This window comes from Oncorhynchus gorbuscha, unplaced genomic scaffold (assembly GCF_021184085.1).
Source record: "Oncorhynchus gorbuscha isolate QuinsamMale2020 ecotype Even-year unplaced genomic scaffold, OgorEven_v1.0 Un_scaffold_1083, whole genome shotgun sequence".
In the NCBI taxonomy this organism is placed as follows: Eukaryota; Metazoa; Chordata; class Actinopteri; order Salmoniformes; family Salmonidae; genus Oncorhynchus; species Oncorhynchus gorbuscha.
In genome coordinates, this window is record NW_025745971.1 from 16391 (window position 1) to 37500 (window position 21110).

At 44.7% G+C, this 21110-nt stretch overlaps 1 pseudogene; it reads right to left on the minus strand.

The window, feature by feature from the left end:
* Positions 1–21110, minus strand: part of LOC124021198 — a 135939-nt pseudogene that overhangs the window by 16378 nt on the left and 98451 nt on the right.

Consider the following 21110-nt stretch of genomic DNA (forward strand, 5'->3'; position numbering starts at 1 on the left):
CACTTCTATTAACCAGGACCCTATGGACTGAAGTCTATCCCCTATATAGTACACTTCTATTAACCAGGACCCTATGGACTGAAGTCTATCTCCTATATAGTACACTTCTATTAACCAGGACCCTATGGACTGAAGTCTATCTCCTATATAGTACACTTCTATTAACCAGAACCCTATGGAATGAAGTCTAACCCTTATCACTTCTATTAACCAGGACCCTATGGACTGAAGTCTATCCCCATATATAGTACACTTCTATTAACCAGGACCCTATGGACTGAAGTCTAACCCTTATCACTTCTATTAACCAGGACCCTATGGACTGAAGTCTATCCCCTATATAGTACACTTCTATTAACCAGGACCCTATGGACTGAAGTCTATCCCCTATATCGTACACTTCTATTAACCAGAACCCTATGGACTGAAGTCTATCCCCTATATAGTACACTTCTATTAACCAGAACCCTATGGACTGAAGTCTAACCCTTATCACTTCTATTAACCAGGACCCTATGGACTGAAGTCTATCCCCTATATAGTACACTTCTATTAACCAGGACCCTATGGACTGAAGTCTAACCCTTATCACTTCTATTAACCAGGACTCTATGAACTGAAGTCTATCCCTTATCACTTCTATTAACCAGGACCCTATGGACTGAAGTCTATCCCTTATCACTTCTATTAACCAGGACCCTATGGACTGAAGTCTATCCCTTATCACTTCTATTAACCAGGACCCTATGGACTGAAGTCTATCCCCTATATAGTACACTTCTATTAACCAGGATCCTATGGACTGAAGTCTATCCCCTATATAGTACACTTCTATTAACCAGAACCCTATGGACTGAAGTCTATTAACCAGGACCCTATGGACTAAGTCTATCCCTTATCACTTCTATTAACCAGGACCATATGGACTGAAGTCTATCCCCTATATAGTACACTTCTATTAACCAGGACCCTATGGACTGAAGTCTATCCCCTATATAGTACACTTCTATTAACCAGGATCCTATGGACTGAAGTCTATCCCTATATAGTACACTTCTATTAACCAGAACCCTATGGACTGAAGTCTATCCCCTATATAGTACACTTCTATTAACCAGAACCCTATGGAATGAAGTCTAACCCTTATCACTTCTATTAACCAGGACCCTATGGACTGAAGTCTATCCCCTATATAGTACACTTCTATTAACCAGGACCCTATGGACTGAAGTCTAACCCTTATCACTTCTATTAACCAGGACCCTATGGACTGAAGTCTATCCCCTATATAGTACACTTCTATTAACCAGGACCCTATGGACTGAAGTCTATCCCCTATATAGTACACTTCTATTAACCAGAACCCTATGGACTGAAGTCTATCCCCTATATAGTACACTTCTATTAACCAGAACCCTATGGACTGAAGTCTAACCCTTATCACTTCTATTAACCAGGACCCTATGGACTGAAGTCTATCCCCTATATAGTACACTTCTATTAACCAGGACCATATGGACTGAAGTCTATCCCCTATATAGTACACTTCTATTAACCAGGACCCTATGGACTGAAGTCTATCCCCTATATAGTACACTTCTATTAACCAGAACCCTATGGACTGAAGTCTATCCCTTATCACTTCTATTAACCAGGACCCTATGGACTGAAGTCTATCCCCTATATAGTACACTTCTATTAACCAGGATCCTATGGACTGAAGTCTATCCCCTATATAGTACACTTCTATTAACCAGAACCCTATGGACTGAAGTCTATCCCTTATCACTTCTATTAACCAGGACCCTATGGACTGAAGTCTATCCCTTATCACTTCTATTAACCAGGACCCTATGGACTGAAGTCTATCCCTTATCACTTCTATTAACCAGGACCCTATGGACTGAAGTCTATCCCCTATATAGTACACTTCTATTAACCAGGACCCTATGGACTGAAGTCTATCCCCTATATAGTACACTTCTATTAACCAGGATCCTATGGACTGAAGTCTATCCCCTATATAGTACACTTCTATTAACCAGAACCCTATGGACTGAAGTCTATCCCCTATATAGTACACTTCTATTAACCAGAACCCTATGGAATGAAGTCTAACCCTTATCACTTCTATTAACCAGGACCCTATGGACTGAAGTCTATCCCCTATATAGTACACTTCTATTAACCAGGACCCTATGGACTGAAGTCTAACCCTTATCACTTCTATTAACCAGGACCCTATGGACTGAAGTCTATCCCCTATATAGTACACTTCTATTAACCAGGACCCTATGGACTGAAGTCTATCCCCTATATAGTACACTTCTATTAACCAGAACCCTATGGACTGAAGTCTATCCCCTATATAGTACACTTCTATTAACCAGAACCCTATGGACTGAAGTCTAACCCTTATCACTTCTATTAACCAGGACCCTATGGACTGAAGTCTATCCCCTATATAGTACACTTCTATTAACCAGGACCCTATGGACTGAAGTCTATCCCCTATATAGTACACTTCTATTAACCAGGACCCTATGGACTGAAGTCTATCCCCTATATAGAACACTTCTATTAACCAGGACCCTATGGACTGAAGTCTATCCCCTATATAGAACACTTCTATTAACCAGGACCCTATGGACTGAAGTCTATCCCCTATATAGTACACTTCTATTAACCAGGACCCTATGGACTGAAGTCTATCCCCTATATAGTACACTTCTATTAACCAGGACCCTATGGACTGAAGTCTATCTCCTATATAGTACACTTCTATTAACCAGGACCCTATGGACTGAAGTCTATCTCCTATATAGTACACTTCTATTAACCAGAACCCTATGGAATGAAGTCTAACCCTTATCACTTCTATTAACCAGGACCCTATGGACTGAAGTCTATCCCCCATATATAGTACACTTCTATTAACCAGGACCCTATGGACTGAAGTCTAACCCTTATCACTTCTATTAACCAGGACCCTATGGACTGAAGTCTATCCCCTATATAGTACACTTCTATTAACCAGGACCCTATGGACTGAAGTCTATCCCCTATATAGTACACTTCTATTAACCAGAACCCTATGGACTGAAGTCTATCCCCTATATAGTACACTTCTATTAACCAGAACCCTATGGACTGAAGTCTAACCCTTATCACTTCTATTAACCAGGACCCTATGGACTGAAGTCTATCCCCTATATAGTACACTTCTATTAACCAGGACCCTATGGACTGAAGTCTATCCCTATATAGTACACTTCTATTAACCAGGACCCTATGGACTGAAGTCTATCCCCTATATAGTACACTTCTATTAACCAGGGCCCTATGGACTGAAGTCTATCCTTATCACTTCTATTAACCAGGACCCTATGGACTGAAGTCTATCCCCTATATAGTACACTTCTATTAACCAGAACCCTATGGACTGAAGTCTATCCCTTATCACTTCTATTAACCAGAACCCTATGGACTGAAGTCTATCCCCTATATAGTACACTTCTATTAACCAGGGCCCTATGGACTGAAGTCTAACCCTTATCACTTCTATTAACCAGAACTCTATGGACTGAAGTCTATCCCTTATCACTTCTATTAACCAGGGCCCTATGGACTGAAGTCTATCCCCTATATAGTACACTTCTATTAACCAGGACCCTATGGACTGAAGTCTAACCCTTATCACTTCTATTAACCAGGACTCTATGAACTGAAGTCTATCCCTTATCACTTCTATTAACCAGGACCCTATGGACTGAAGTCTATCCCTTATCACTTCTATTAACCAGGACCCTATGGACTGAAGTCTATCCCTTATCACTTCTATTAACCAGGACCCTATGGACTGAAGTCTATCCCCTATATAGTACACTTCTATTAACCAGGATCCTATGGACTGAAGTCTATCCCCTATATAGTACACTTCTATTAACCAGAACCCTATGGACTGAAGTCTATCCCTTATCACTTCTATTAACCAGGACCCTATGGACTGAAGTCTATCCCTTATCACTTCTATTAACCAGGACCCTATGGACTGAAGTCTATCCCTTATCACTTCTATTAACCAGGACCCTATGGACTGAAGTCTATCCCCTATATAGTACACTTCTATTAACCAGGACCCTATGGACTGAAGTCTATCCCCTATATAGTACACTTCTATTAACCAGGATCCTATGGACTGAAGTCTATCCCCTATATAGTACACTTCTATTAACCAGAACCCTATGGACTGAAGTCTATCCCCTATATAGTACACTTCTATTAACCAGAACCCTATGGAATGAAGTCTAACCCTTATCACTTCTATTAACCAGGACCCTATGGACTGAAGTCTATCCCCTATATAGTACACTTCTATTAACCAGGACCCTATGGACTGAAGTCTAACCCTTATCACTTCTATTAACCAGGACCCTATGGACTGAAGTCTATCCCCTATATAGTACACTTCTATTAACCAGGACCCTATGGACTGAAGTCTATCCCCTATATAGTACACTTCTATTAACCAGAACCCTATGGACTGAAGTCTATCCCCTATATAGTACACTTCTATTAACCAGAACCCTATGGACTGAAGTCTAACCCTTATCACTTCTATTAACCAGGACCCTATGGACTGAAGTCTATCCCCTATATAGTACATTTCTATTAACCAGGACCCTATGGACTGAAGTCTATCCCCTATATAGTACACTTCTATTAACCAGGACCCTATGGACTGAAGTCTATCCCCTATATAGTACACTTCTATTAACCAGAACCCTATGGACTGAAGTCTATCCCTTATCACTTCTATTAACCAGGACCCTATGGACTGAAGTCTATCCCCTATATAGTACACTTCTATTAACCAGGATCCTATGGACTGAAGTCTATCCCCTATATAGTACACTTCTATTAACCAGAACCCTATGGACTGAAGTCTATCCCTATCACTTCTATTAACCAGGACCCTATGGACTAGTATCACTTCTATTAACCAGGACCCTATGGACTGAAGTCTATCCCTTATCACTTCTATTAACCAGGACCCTATGGACTGAAGTCTATCCCCTATATAGTACACTTCTATTAACCAGGACCCTATGGACTGAAGTCTATCCCCTATATAGTACACTTCTATTAACCAGGATCCTATGGACTGAAGTCTATCCCCTATATAGTACACTTCTATTAACCAGAACCCTATGGACTGAAGTCTATCCCTATATAGTACACTTCTATTAACCAGAACCCTATGGAATGAAGTCTAACCCTTATCACTTCTATTAACCAGGACCCTATGGACTGAAGTCTATCCCCTATATAGTACACTTCTATTAACCAGGACCCTATGGACTGAAGTCTAACCCTTATCACTTCTATTAACCAGGACCCTATGGACTGAAGTCTATCCCCTATATAGTACACTTCTATTAACCAGGACCCTATGGACTGAAGTCTATCCCCTATATAGTACACTTCTATTAACCAGAACCCTATGGACTGAAGTCTATCCCCTATATAGTACACTTCTATTAACCAGAACCCTATGGACTGAAGTCTAACCCTTATCACTTCTATTAACCAGGACCCTATGGACTGAAGTCTATCCCCTATATAGTACACTTCTATTAACCAGGACCCTATGGACTGAAGTCTATCCCCTATATAGTACACTTCTATTAACCAGGACCCTATGGACTGAAGTCTATCCCCTATATAGAACACTTCTATTAACCAGGACCCTATGGACTGAAGTCTATCCCCTATATAGAACACTTCTATTAACCAGGACCCTATGGACTGAAGTCTATCCCCTATATAGTACACTTCTATTAACCAGGACCCTATGGACTGAAGTCTATCCCCTATATAGTACACTTCTATTAACCAGAACCCTATGGACTGAAGTCTATCCCTTATCACTTCTATTAACCAGGACCCTATGGACTGAAGTCTATCCCCTATATAGTACACTTCTATTAACCAGGATCCTATGGACTGAAGTCTATCCCCTATATAGTACACTTCTATTAACCAGAACCCTATGGACTGAAGTCTATCCCTTATCACTTCTATTAACCAGGACCCTATGGACTGAAGTCTATCCCTTATCACTTCTATTAACCAGGACCCTATGGACTGAAGTCTATCCCTTATCACTTCTATTAACCAGGACCCTATGGACTGAAGTCTATCCCCTATATAGTACACTTCTATTAACCAGGACCCTATGGACTGAAGTCTATCCCCTATATAGTACACTTCTATTAACCAGGATCCTATGGACTGAAGTCTATCCCCTATATAGTACACTTCTATTAACCAGAACCCTATGGACTGAAGTCTATCCCCTATATAGTACACTTCTATTAACCAGAACCCAATGGAATGAAGTCTAACCCTTATCACTTCTATTAACCAGGACCCTATGGACTGAAGTCTATCCCCTATATAGTACACTTCTATTAACCAGGACCCTATGGACTGAAGTCTAACCCTTATCACTTCTATTAACCAGGACCCTATGGACTGAAGTCTATCCCCTATATAGTACACTTCTATTAACCAGGACCCTATGGACTGAAGTCTATCCCCTATATAGTACACTTCTATTAACCAGAACCCTATGGACTGAAGTCTATCCCCTATATAGTACACTTCTATTAACCAGAACCCTATGGACTGAAGTCTAACCCTTATCACTTCTATTAACCAGGACCCTATGGACTGAAGTCTATCCCCTATATAGTACACTTCTATTAACCAGGACCCTATGGACTGAAGTCTATCCCCTATATAGTACACTTCTATTAACCAGGACCCTATGGACTGAAGTCTATCCCCTATATAGAACACTTCTATTAACCAGGACCCTATGGACTGAAGTCTATCCCCTATATAGAACACTTCTATTAACCAGGACCCTATGGACTGAAGTCTATCCCCTATATAGTACACTTCTATTAACCAGGACCCTATGGACTGAAGTCTATCCCCTATATAGTACACTTCTATTAACCAGGACCCTATGGACTGAAGTCTATCTCCTATATAGTACACTTCTATTAACCAGGACCCTATGGACTGAAGTCTATCTCCTATATAGTACACTTCTATTAACCAGGACCCTATGGACTGAAGTCTATCCCCTATATAGTACACTTCTATTAACCAGAACCCTATGGACTGAAGTCTATCCCTTATCACTTATATTAACCAGGACCCTATGGACTGAAGTCTATCCCCTATATAGTACACTTCTATTAACCAGAACCCTATGGACTGAAGTCTATCCCCTATATAGTACACTTCTATTAACCAGGACCCTATGGACTGAAGTCTATCCCTTATCACTTCTATTAACCAGGACCCTATGGACTGAAGTCTATCCCCTATATAGTACACTTCTATTAACCAGGACCCTATGGACTGAAGTCTATCCCCTATATAGTACACTTCTATTAACCAGGACCCTATGGACTGAAGTCTATCCCTTATCACTTCTATTAACCAGGACCCTATGGACTGAAGTCTATCCCCTATATAGTACACTTCTATTAACCAGGGCCCTATGGACTGAAGTCTATCCCTTATCACTTCTATTAACCAGGACCCTATGGACTGAAGTCTATCCCCTATATAGTACACTTCTATTAACCAGGACCCTATGGACTGAAGTCTATCCCTTATCACTTCTATTAACCAGGACCCTATGGACTGAAGTCTATCCCCTATATAGTACACTTCTATTAACCAGGACCCTATGGACTGAAGTCTATCCCCTATATAGTACACTTCTATTAACCAGGACCCTATGGACTGAAGTCTATCCCTTATCACTTCTATTAACCAGGACCCTATGGACTGAAGTCTATCCCCTATATAGTACACTTCTATTAACCAGGACCCTATGGACTGAAGTCTATCCCTTATCACTTCTATTAACCAGGACCCTATGGACTGAAGTCTATCCCCTATATAGTACACTTCTATTAACCAGGACCCTATGGACTGAAGTCTATCCCCTATATAGTACACTTCTATTAACCAGAAGCCTATGGACTGAAGTTAAACACTTTACACGTACCCCCACACACACACTCCTTACCATGGTGTTATATGCAGGCTCAGGCTGGTCCTCTAGGACTCTGGACAGGCCGAAGTCAGACACCTTACACACCAGACCCTCATCTACCAGGATGTTGCGAGCGGCCAGGTCACGGTGCACGTAGCCCAAGTCAGACAGGTAGGTCATCCCTGACGCCACGCCATGCAGCATCCTCACCAGCTGGACCACTGTGAAGTGGCCATCATGCTGCTGGGGAGGGAGAGAGAGAGAGGACATACTTCATACATGACAAAGTATCAGGCTGCTGGAGAGAGAGGGAGAGAGAGAGAGAGAGAGAGAGAGAGAGAGAGAGAGAGAGAGAGAGAGAGAGAGAGAGAGAGAGAGAGAGAGATAGGACAGACTTCCTACATGACAAAGTATCAGGCTGCTGGAGAGAGAGGGGAGAGGGAGAGGGAGAGGGAGAGAGAGAGAGAGAGAGAGAGAGAGAGAGAGAGAGAGAGAGAGAGAGAGAGAGAGAGAGAGAGAGAGAGAGAGAGAGAGAGAGAGAGAGAGAGAGAGAGAGAGAGAGAAAGACAGAGAGAGAGAGAGAGAGAGAGAGAGAGAGAGAGAGAGAGAGAGAGAGAGAGAGGACAGACTTCCTACATGACATAGAGTATCTGTAGTAATCAGTTTGTATAGGAGTCACTCTCACCCTCAGAAAAGAGTCCAGGGATCCGTTCTCCATGTATTCCACCACAATCATCACAGGTCTGCCTGGTGAAACAGAAAAACACAAAGTCATTACTTAACCCAGATAAAACCACCTCTGAAAAGGGACGTATCATTTAGAATCAAATGTTAAATACGGTGTTCCACAAGGCTCAGTGCTGGACCCACTATAGTTGACTTTAACGGAGGTTGTTATTTCTCCCATGTTCTAGACTACGCTGCCGTGCTGATCCATACAGCAGAGGATTCTCTTACTCTTGGTGACCACTCCTTCCAGCCGTATGATGTTGGGGTTGTCAAACTGTCCCATGATGGAGGCCTCTCTGAGGAAGTCTCTTCTCTGGGGCTCCACGTAGCCTCCCTTCAGGGTCTTAATGGCCACCCGGATCTCCTTCTGACCTGGGGTACGCAGACACCCGCTGCACACCTCCCCGAACTCACCTGGAGGAGGACAGGTACACACGCGCACACACACACACACACACACACACACACACACACACACACACACACACACACACACACACACACACACACACACACACACACACACACACACACACACACACACACACACACACACACACACACACACACACACACACACACACGTGAGTCATTTAGCAGACTCTTATCCAGGCACACTTACAGCCAGTGCATTCAAGTATACGTTGAGTAGGAGAAAAATACCAAACACATATCAGTTTATAGGAAGTAGACCTTTCTTTTGAAATAGTCAGTCAACACACCAAGAACGAGCCAGCAGATCCTCATTGATTTAGGCCAGTCACTGTCTAATTAGACTGAATACAGTCTAATGAGATGAGTGCTGTATCTACTTCCCCCACGGTGAGGTGACGACCAGCTACACTTAGACACAGTGTCCACTAGATGGCAGTCACATAACTTAAAACAGCAGGATCGGGACTGGAGAAACCCTCACTAACATTCTACTGCTGGGGGAAACCCTCAATAACATTCTACTGCTGGGGGAAACCCTCAATAACATTCTACTGCTGGGGGAAACCCTCAATAACATTCTACTGCTGGGGAAAACCCTCAATAACATTCTACTGCTGGGGGAAACCCTCAATAACATTCTACTGCAGGGGGAAACCCTCACTAACATTCTACTGCTGGGGGAAACCCTCAATAACAATCTACTGCTGGGGGAAACCCTCAATAACAATCTACTGCTGTGGGAAACCCTCAATAACATTCTACTGCTGGGGGAAACCCTCAATAACATTCTACTGCTGGGGGAAACACTCACTGCTGGGGGAAACCCTCAATAACATTCTACTGCTGGGGGAGACCCTCAATAACATTCTACTGCTGGGGGAAACCCTCAATAACATTCTACTGCTGGGGGAAACCCTCAATAACATTCTACTGCTGGGGGAGACCCTCAATAACATTCTACTGCTGGGGGAAACACTCACTGCTGGGGGAAACCCTCAATAACATTCTACTGCTGGGGGAACCCCTCACTAACATTCTACTGCTGGGGGAGACCCTCAATAACATTCTACTGCTGGGGGAAACCCTCACTGCTGGGGAAACCCTCAATAACATTCTACTGCTGGGGGAGACCCTCAATAACATTCTACTGCTGGGGGAAACCCTCACTGCTGGGGAAACCCTCAATAACATTCTACTGCTGGGGGAAACCCTCACTAACATTCTACTGCAGGGGGAGACCCTCACTAACATTCTACTGCTGGGGGAAACCCTCACTAACATTCTACTGCTGGGGGAAACCCTCAATAACAATCTACTGCTGGGGGAAACCCTCACTAACATTCTACTGCTGGGGGAAACCCTCAATAACAATCTACTGCTGGGGGAAACCCTCAATAACATTCTACTGCTGGGATAAACCCTCAATAACATTCTACTACTGGGGAAAACCCTCAATAACATTCTACTGCTGGGGGAAACCCTCAATAACATTCTACTGCTGGGGGAAACCCTCAATAACATTCTACTGCTGGGATAAACCCTCACTGCTGGGGGAAACCCTCAATAATTTCTACCGCTGGGATAAACCCTCACTGCTGGGGGAAACCCTCAATAACATTCTACTGCTGGGGGAAACCCTCAATAACATTCTACTGCTGGGATAAACCCTCACTGCTGGGGGAAACCCTCACTGCTGGGGGAAACCCTCACTAACATTCTACTGCAGGGGGAAACCCTCAATAACATTCTACTGCTGGGGGAAACCCTCACTGCTGGGGGAAACCCTCAATAACATTCTACTGCTGGGGGAAACCCTCACTGCTGGGGGAAACCCTCACTGCTGGGGGAAACCCTCACTGCTGGGGGAAACCCTCACTAACATTCTACTGCAGGGGGAAACCCTCAATAACATTCTACTGCTGGGGGAAACACTCACTGCTGGGGGAAACCCTCAATAACATTCTACTGCTGGGGGAAACCCTCAATAACATTCTACTGCTGGGGGAAACCCTCACTAACATTCTACTGCTGGGGGAAACCCTCACTAACATTCTACTGCTGGGGGAAACCCTCAATAACATTCTACTGCTGGGGGAAACCCCTCCATAACATTCTACTGCTGGGGGAAACCCTCAATAACATTCTACTGCTGGGGGAAACCCTCACTAACATTCTACTGCTGGGGGAAACCCTCACTAACATTCTACTGCTGGGGGAAACCCTCAATAACATTCTACTGCTGGGGGAAACCCTCAATAACATTCTACTGCTGGGGAAACCCTCAATAACATTCTACTGCTGGGGGAAACCCTCACTAACATTCTACTGCTGGGGGAAACCCTCAATAACATTCTACTGCTGGGGAAACCCTCACTGCTGGGGGAAACCCTCACTAACATTCTACTGTCTATGGGAAACCATCCTATATAATTCTACAGTCTATAAAATCATCCTATATAACTACTGTCTATACACACCATCCTATATAACTACTGTCTATACACACCATCCTATATAACTACTGTCTATACTGTCTATACAAATCATCCTATATAACTACTGTCTATACACACCATCCTATATAACTACTGTCTATACACACCATCCTATATAACTACTGTCTATACTGTCTATACACACCATCCTATATAACTACTGTCTATACACACCATCCTATACAACTACTGTCTATACACACCATCCTATATAACTACTGTCTATACACACCATCCTATATAACTACTGTCTATACACACCATCCTATATAACTACTGTCTATACACACCATCCTGTATAACTACTGTCTATACACACCATCCTATATAACTACTGTCTATACACACCATCCTGTATAACTACTGTCTATACACACCATCCTATATAACTACTGTCTATACACACCATCCTATATAACTACTGTCTATACACGCCATCCTATATAACTACTGTCTATACTGTCTATACACACTATCCTATATAACTACTGTCTATACACGCCATCCTGTATAACTACTGTCTATATACACTATCCTATATAACTACTGTCTATACTGTCTATACACACCATCCTATATAACTACTGTCTATACACACCATCCTATATAACTACTGTCTATACACACCATCCTATATAACTACTGTCTATACACACCATCTAATATAACTACTGTCTATACACACCATCTAATATAACTACAGTCTATACACACCATCCTATATACCTGCATGTTATATAGGATGGTGTCTGCTTGTGTGTGTGTGTCTGTGTGTCTGTGTGTCTGTGTGTGTGTGTGTGTGTGTGTGTGTGTGTGTGTGTGTGTGTGTGTGTGTGTGTGTGTGTGTGTGTGTGTGTGTGTGTGTGTGTGTGTGTGTGTGTGTGTGTGTGTGTGTGTGTGTGTGTGTGTGTGTGTGTGTGTCGGTACCTGCTCCTATCACCCTCTCGATGCGTATTCTAGAAGGATCTATCTCCTTGGTGAACTCGTGGACAGCCTGCGTTGGGTCTTCATACGTGTCAGGATCCACATATGTCTTGATACCAGGGAAAGGAAGCACGTTCTGGAAGTGAGCCCTCCTCTTGTCGTCTGACTGCATCTTAGCCTTGATGAACACCTGACACCTGGACCAGGAGAGAGACACACAGCGGACGATGTCAGCTTCCTGTCTGGCAACATTACAGACACATGACAGGTAGAGGTTCCTGTCTGACTACATGTCAGGTAGAGGTTCCTGTCTGGCTACATTACAGACACATGTCAGGTAGAGGTTCCTGTCTGGCTACATTACAGACAGGTAGAGGTTCCTGTCTGGCTACATTACAGACCGGTAGAGGTTCCTGTCTGGCTACATTACAGACACATGTCAGTTAGAGGCTCCTGTCTGGCTACATGTCAGGTAGAGGTTCCTGTCTGACTACATGTCAGGTAGAGGTTCCTGTCTGGCTACATTACAGACACATGTCAGGTAGAGGTTCCTGTCTGGCTACATTACAGACAGGTAGAGGTTCCTGTCTGGCTACATTACAGACCGGTAGAGGTTCCTGTCTGGCTACATTACAGACACATGTCAGTTAGAGGCTCCTGTCTGGCTACATGTCAGGTAGAGGTTCCTGTCTGACTACATGTCAGGTAGAGGTTCCTGTCTGGCTACATTACAGACACATGTCAGGTAGAGGTTCCTGTCTGGCTACATGTCAGGTAGAGGTTCCTGTCTGACTACATTACAGACACATGTCAGGTAGAGGTTCCTGTCTGGCTACATTACAGACACATGTCAGGTAGAGGTTCCTGTCTGGCTACATTACAGACACATGTCAGGTAGAGGTTCCTGTCTGACTACATGTCAGGTAGAGGTTCCTGTCTGACTACATGTCAGGTAGAGGTTCCTGTCTGGCTACATTACAGACACATGTCAGGTAGAGGTTCCTGTCTGACTACATTACAGACAGGTAGAGGTTCCTGTCTGACTACATTACAGACAGGTAGAGGTTCCTGTCTGACTACATTACAGACAGGTAGAGGTTCCTGTCTGACTACATTACAGACACATGTCAGGTAGAGGTTCCTGTCTGACTACATGTCAGGTAGAGGTTCCTGTCTGGCTACATTACAGACACATGTCAGGTAGAGGTTCCTGTCTGGCTACATTACAGACACGTGTCAGATCTCACAGCGCCTGGATAGATGAACTGATCTGATGCCTGACTGCACATTTGATGATGTGGCATTCAACCATTGGTTGATGCAATGCAATGACTGAACATCTAGTCGGGCAGGAAGTGGACCAGGATGCAGGGAGTACAGTGGAGTTGTCCACCACAGCATACGGGCTGAAATCAAAAGTAGTGCACTATTGCTGACCCATTTGGGACTCATCCTATGTCGTAGCCCAGTCCCAATCTGAACCTCCTGTCAGTGTCCCATTTGGGACTCATCCACTGTCGTAGCCCAATCCCAATCTGAACCTCCAGTCAGTGTCCCATTTGGGACTCATGAACCTCCCAATCTGAACCTCCAGTCAGTGTCCCATTTGGGGACTAGCCCATCCCAATCTGAACCTCCTGTCAGTGTCCCATTTGGGCCTCATCCAGTCCCAGTCCCAATCTGAACCTCCTGTCAGTGTCCCATGTGGGACTCATCCACTGTCGTAGCCCAATCCCAATCTGAACCTCCAGTCAGTGTCCCATTTGGGACTCATCCACTGTCGTAGCCCAGTCCCAATCTGAACCTCCTGTCAGTGTCCCATTTGGGACTCATCCTAAGTCGTAGCCCAGTCCCAATCTGAACCTCCAGTCAGTGTCCCATTTGGGACTCATCCTAAGTCGTAGCCCAGTCCCAATCTGAGCCTCCTGTCAGTGTCCCATTTGGGACTCATCCTATGTCGTAGCCCAGTCCCAATCTGAACCTCCTGTCAGTGTCCCATTTGGGACTCATCCTATGTCGTAGCCCAGTCCCAATCTGAGCCTCCAGTCAGAGTTCATACACTCTCTGTCAGTCAGTAGTAGCTGCAGACAGACAGGGGAGTAACCAATGAGAGGACACAACCAGACAGCCAGCAGCCAGCAGCTGGATTGCATGCAGGGTAATTAGGCATAAAAGTGTCCCAGCCAATGGGAACATGAGAAGGACAGCTTGGCGGATGTGGGGGGGGTCCATTAAAACCTGCCTGATTGAACCGATTTGAACTGAATCACACTCAGGAATAATGAGAGAAGAGGGGGAGAGAAAGAGAGAGAGAATAGAAAGGGGAGAGAGGAGGGGGAGGGAGAGAGAGAGAGGGAGAGGGAGAGGAGTGGTGGGGGAGAGAGGGGAGGAGAAGGAAGAGAGGAGAGGAGAGGAGAGAGAGGGGGAGGAAGTGGGAGAGGGAGGGAAAGGGAGAGAAAGAGGAATGGTTGAAGAGAGAGGGGAGAGAAGAGAGATGGCAAGGGAGAGGGAGAGAGTGAGTCCTGGGGCTCTGTTCACATACACAAACACCCTACAGAGTCCCAGGACTCAGCAACACAATCAGACACCAACCAAATTACGAGAAAACAAAAAGATATTTACTTGACAAATTAGAAAGAATTAACAAAAAAAACTGAGCAAACTAGAATGATATTTGGCCCTAAACAGAGATTGGCAGAAAGCTGACCACTGTGACCGACCCAAATTTAAGGAAAGCTTTGACTATGTACAGACTCAGTGAGCATAGCCTTGCTATTGAGAAAGGCCGCCGTAGGCAGACATGGCTCTCAAGAGAAGACAGGCTATGTGCTCACTGCCCACAAAATGAGGTGGAAACTGAGCTGCACTTCCTAACCTCCTGCCCAACGTATGACCATATTAGAGATACATATTTCCCCCAGATCACACAGATCCACAAAGAATTCGAAAACAAATCCATTTTTGATAAACTCCCATATCTACTGGGTGAAATTCCACAGTGTGACATCACAGCAGCAAGATTTGTGACCTGTTGCCACGAGAAAAGGGCAACCAGTGAAGAACAAACACCATTGTAAATACAACCCATATTTATGCTTATTTATTTTATCTTGTGTCCTTTTACCATTTGTACATTATAATATGACATTTGGAAAGTCTTTATTGTTTTGGAACTTCTGTAATGTTTACTGTTCATTTCTTATTGTTTATTTCAATTTTGTCTATTTGTTAATAACATATGTTTCCCATGCCAATAAATCTCCTTATGGCCTCTTGGGTAGGGGGCAGTATTTCGACGTCTGGATGAGAAGCGTGCCCAAAGTAAACTGCATGTTACTCAGGCCCAGAAGCTAGGTTATGCATATAATTGGTAGATTTGAATAGAAAACACTCTAAAGTTTCCAAAACTGTTAAAATAATATAATAAAATAATAAAACTTGAGGAAAATCCATCCAGGAAGTGGGATTTCTTTATTTTCATTTTGGAGCTCCGAGCCACTTAAAATGTGAAGCTATTGAAAACTATGACTTCAGCCTCCCAGATTGCAGTTCCTATTTTGAATTGAATGCCTGTACCGTGTCTAATGGGTTAGGACTCAGATTGCAGTTCCTATTTTGAATTGAATGCCTGTACCGTGTCTAATGGGTTAGGACTCAGATTGCAGTTCCTATTTTGAATTGAATGCCTGTACCGTGTCTAATGGGTTAGGACTCAGATTGCAGTTCCTATTTTGAATTGAATGCCTGTACCGTGTCTAATGGGTTAGGACTCAGATTGCAGTTCCTATTTTGAATTGAATGCCTGTACCGTGTCTAATGGGTTAGGACTCAGATTGCAGTTCCTATTTTGAATTGAATGCCTGTACCGTGTCTAATGGGTTAGGACTCAGATTGCAGTTCCTATTTTGAATTGAATGCCTGTACCGTGTCTAATGGGTTAGGACTCAGATTGCAGTTCCTATTTTGAATTGAATGCCTGTACCGTGTCTAATGGGTTAGGACTCAGATTGCAGTTCCTATTTTGAATTGAATGCCTGTACCGTGTCTAATGGGTTAGGACTCAGATTGCAGTTCCTATTTTGAATTGAATGCCTGTACCGTGTCTAATGGGTTAGGACTCAGATTGCAGTTCCTATGGCTTCCACTAGATGTCAACTGTCTCTAGACATTGTTCAAGGCTTGTTTTCTGAAAAATGAAGAAGAATGAGACCCTTTTTGTCAGTGGAAGAGAGCTGGTTTGCCCTTGGTTTTTCCCTTTCTACGCTGTTGTTCGGTTGAAATATTATCGATTATCTAGATAGTTGACAACCTGAGGATTAATTCGAAACATCGTTTGACATGTATCAACGAACTTTACCGGTACTATTAGGATGTATTTGTCTGCATGTTTTGACCGCCTTGGTGCCAGTGGGTTACTGAACAAAACGCGCCAACAAAAGAAGACTTTTTGGGAGAAAAAAAAACGTTTATTGTGTAGCTGGGACTCTTGTGAGTGCAACCATATGAAGATCTTCAAAGGTAAGTGAATAATGTTATCACTATTTCTGACTTTTGTAATTCCTTTACTTGGTTGAAACATGTTTGTATGCTTTTGTACGCGGGCGCTGTCCTCAGATTATCACATTTGCTTTCGCCATAAAGCCCTTTTGTACGCGGGCGCTGTCCTCAGATTATCACATGGTGTGCTTTCGCCATAAAGCCCTTTTGTACGCGGGGCGCTGTCCTCAGATTATCACATGTTGTGCTTTCGCCATAAAGCCTTTTTGAAATCTGACAAAGCGTCTGGATTAACAAGAAGTTAATCTTTAAACCGATGTATAACACTTGTATTCTTTTATGAATGTTTATGATGACTATTTCTGTATTTTAAATTTGGCGCTCGGATGTTGTCGAGGTCGCTAGCAGAACGCCTGCACCAGAAAGGTTACAGCCCCTTGAATTGAATTGAGAGAGAGGGGGGCATAAGTATTACTTCAGAAGTATGTTGTCAAGGCAACCTAAGAGCACATTGAATTGAGAGAGAGGGGGGCATAAGTATTACTTCAGAAGTATGTTGTCAAGGCAACCTAAGGGTACACTATTCCCCATAGGGATCTGGTCACAAGTAGTGTACTACTAAGGAGTGGGGATGTCCCTTACCGTCCGGTGATGAGGAAGAAGAGGGTGAGGATGATGAGCAGGGAGAACCCGCCCACGGCTGCCGTGACAACCACGAGCACCTGCCCCTGGTCAGCTGCCATGCCTGAGTCTGTTACGGGTCAGAGCAGAGAGAGACAAGACAGAGAGAAACTTAGTACTACACACACACACTGAGACACACACAAACTGAGATACACACACACTGAGACAAGCACACACTGAGATACACTGAGACAAGCACACACTGAGATACACTGAGACAAGCACACACTGAGATACACTGAGACAAGCACACACTGAGATACACACACTGAGATACACACACACACTGAGACTCACTGAGACACACTGAGACACACTGAGACAAGCACACACTGAGATACACACACACACTGAGACACACTGAGATACACACACTGAGACTGAGTAACACACAAACACATACACAATGAAACACACACACTGAGAAACACACACACACACACACAACACACACACACACACACACACACACACACACACACACACACACACACACACACACACACACACACACACACACACACACACACACACACACACACACACGCACACAGAAACACACACACACACGTACACACTGAAACACACACACACACAGAAACACACACACACAGACGCACAAACTGAAACACACACAGAAACACACATACACACACAGAAACACACACACACACACACACACTGAAACACACAGAAACACACACACACACACACAAAAACACACACACACAAAAACACACACACACACGTACACACTGAAACACACACGCACACAGAAACACACACGCACACACAGACGCACAAACTGAAACACACACAGAAACACAAACACACACAGAAACACAAACACACACACACACACACACTGAAACACACTGAAACACACACACTGAGAAACACACACGCACACACACACACACACACACACACGTACACACTGAAACACACACGCACACAGAAACACACACACACACAGACACACAAACTGAAACACACACAGAAACACACACACACACAGAAACACACACGCACACACACACACACTGAGAAACACACACGCACACAGAAACACACACACACACACACACACACACTGAAACACACACACACACTGAAACACACACACACAGAAACACACAGAAACACACAGAAACAAACAGAAACAAACACACACACACACACACACACACACACACACACACACACACACACACACACACACACACACACACACACACACACACACACACGCGTCCTCACACTCATCCCCGGTGGAGAAGTGAACCGTGTTGCTGTAAGCGGTGAGGCCCGCGGCGGTGCGAGCGCGCACGTGGAACACGTACACAGTGGAGGGCTTGAGACCGGTCACCACGACGCCCAGGGCCTTGGTACGGGTCGATGAGTAGCCCGACTGTTCCTGTTCCTGGTGAGGACACGCCCACAATGACTTCATTTACAACAGGGTGGGAGCAGAATAAGGCATGCAGTAGCCCCCCTAGAGGAGCCCTGGTTAACAGAGAACTTTATATCCAGTAGCCCCCCCCCTCTAGAGGAGCGCTGGTTAACAGAGACCTTTATATCCAGTAGCCCCCCTAGAGGAGCGCTGGTTAACAGAGACCTTTATATCCAGTAGCCCCCCTAGAGGACTGCTGGTTAACAGAGACCTTTATATCCAGTAGCCCCCCTAGAAGAGCGCTGGTTAACAGAGACCTTTATATCCAGTAGCCCCCTAGAGGAGCGCTGGTTAACAGAGACCTTTATATCCAGTAGCCCCCCCGTAGAGGAGCACTGGTTAACAGAGACCTTTATATCCAGTAGGCCCCCCTAGAGGAGCGCTGGTTAACAGAGACCTTTATATCCAGTAGCCCCCCTAGAGGAGCGCTGGTTAACAGAGACCTTTATATCCAGTAGCCCCCCTAGAGGAGCGCTGGTTAACAGAGACCTTTATATCCAGTAGCCCCCCTAGAGGAGCGCTGGTTAACAGAGACCTTTATATCCAGTAGCCCCCCTAGAGGAGCGCTGGTTAACAGAGACCTTTATATCCAGTAGCCCCCCTAGAGGAGCGCTGGTTAACAGAGACCTTTATATCCAGTAGCCCCCTAGAGGAGCACTGGTTAACAGATACCTTTATATCCAGTAGCCCCCCCTAGAGGAGCCCTGGTTAACAGAGACCTTTATATCCAGTAGTCCCCCTAGAGGAGCGCTGGTTAACAGAGACCTTTATATCCAGTAGCCCCCTAGAGGAGCGCTGGTTAACAGAGACCTTTATATCCAGTAGCCTCCCCCTAGAGGAGCGCTGGTTAACAGAGACCTTTATATCCAGTAGGCCCCCCCTAGAGGAGCCCTGGTTAACAGAGACCTTTATATCCAGTAGCCCCCCCTAGAGGAGCGCTGGTTAACAGAGACCTTTATATCCAGTAGCCCCCCTAGAGGAGCGCTGGTTAACAGAGACCTTTATATCCAGTAGCCCCCCCCCCTAGAGGAGCGCTGGTTAACAGAGACCTTTATATCCAGTAGCCCCCCTAGAGGAGCGCTGGTTAACAGAGACCTTTATATCCAGTAGCCCCCTAGAGGAGCGCTGGTTAACAGAGACCTTTATATCCAGTAGCCCCCCTAGAGGAGCGCTGGTTAACAGAGACCTTTATATCCAGTAGCCCCCTAGAGGAGCGCTGGTTAACAGAGACCTTTATACCCAGTAGCCCCCTAGAGGAGCGCTGGTTAACAGAGACCTTTATATCCAGTAGCCCCCCCCCAGAGGAGCGCTGGTTAACAGAGACCTTTATATCCAGTAGCCCCCAGAGGAGCGCTGGTTAACAGAGACCTTTATATCCAGTAGCCCCCCTAGAGGAGCACTGGTTAACAGAGACCTTTATATCCAGTAGCCCCCTAGAGGAGCGCTGGTTAACAGAGACCTTTATATCCAGTAGCCCCCTAGAGGAGCGCTGGTTAACAGAGACCTTTATATCCAGTAGCCCCCCCCTAGAGGAGCGCTGGTTAACAGAGACCTTTATATCCAGTAGCCCCCCTAGAGGAGCGCTGGTTAACAGAGACCTTTATACCCAGTAGCCCCCTAGAGGAGCGCTGGTTAACAGAGACCTTTATATCCAGTAGCCCCCCTAGAGGAGCGCTGGTTAACAGAGACCTTTATATCCAGTAGCCCCCTAGAGGAGCGCTGGTTAACAGAGATCTTTATACCCAGTAGCCCCCTAGAGGAGCGCTGGTTAACAGAGACCTTTATATCCAGTAGCCCCCCCTAGAGGAGC